The following is a 542-nucleotide window of genomic DNA, read 5'->3' on the forward strand; positions in this document are numbered from 1 at the left end:
GAGCCGCATTCAGGATGTGACATCTATAAAGGATACTCTCCGAAGCAGATGCAAACGTCTCATCCGACAGATTTGGTCTTCCGAACTGTCGGCGAGGAACAAAGTATCTGCAACGAACATCCTTGCCGTCCCGGTACTACTCTATTTATTTGGAGTAGTTCCATGGACGAAGAACGAGCTCAGATCTCTTGGTATCGGGACAAGAAAGTTTATGCACATGAACAAAAGCATGCATCTTAAGTCTTCCGTTCCGCGACTGTACATCTCACGCCGTCAAGGGGGTCGCGGGATATTGAGTCTTGAATGTCGTTACAACAGGATTATTCTGGGTACAGCACATAGAGTTGCAAATGGAAGAGACCCTCTTCTTCAAATGGTCAGGAATCACGAGGAAGTAGACAAAGGAGCATTTCTGTACAAAGCAGCGGAGGAGGCTGCTTAAACACTCGGACTTGACTTCAGTATTAGGGGTGAGCAAAATGCATCAAATCTAATCCATCTCGAGTACTCACTCCTGAAAGCCCGGATTAAGAAAGCACAAG

This window comes from Belonocnema kinseyi, chromosome 6 (assembly GCF_010883055.1).
Source record: "Belonocnema kinseyi isolate 2016_QV_RU_SX_M_011 chromosome 6, B_treatae_v1, whole genome shotgun sequence".
Classification (NCBI taxonomy): domain Eukaryota; kingdom Metazoa; phylum Arthropoda; class Insecta; order Hymenoptera; family Cynipidae; genus Belonocnema; species Belonocnema kinseyi.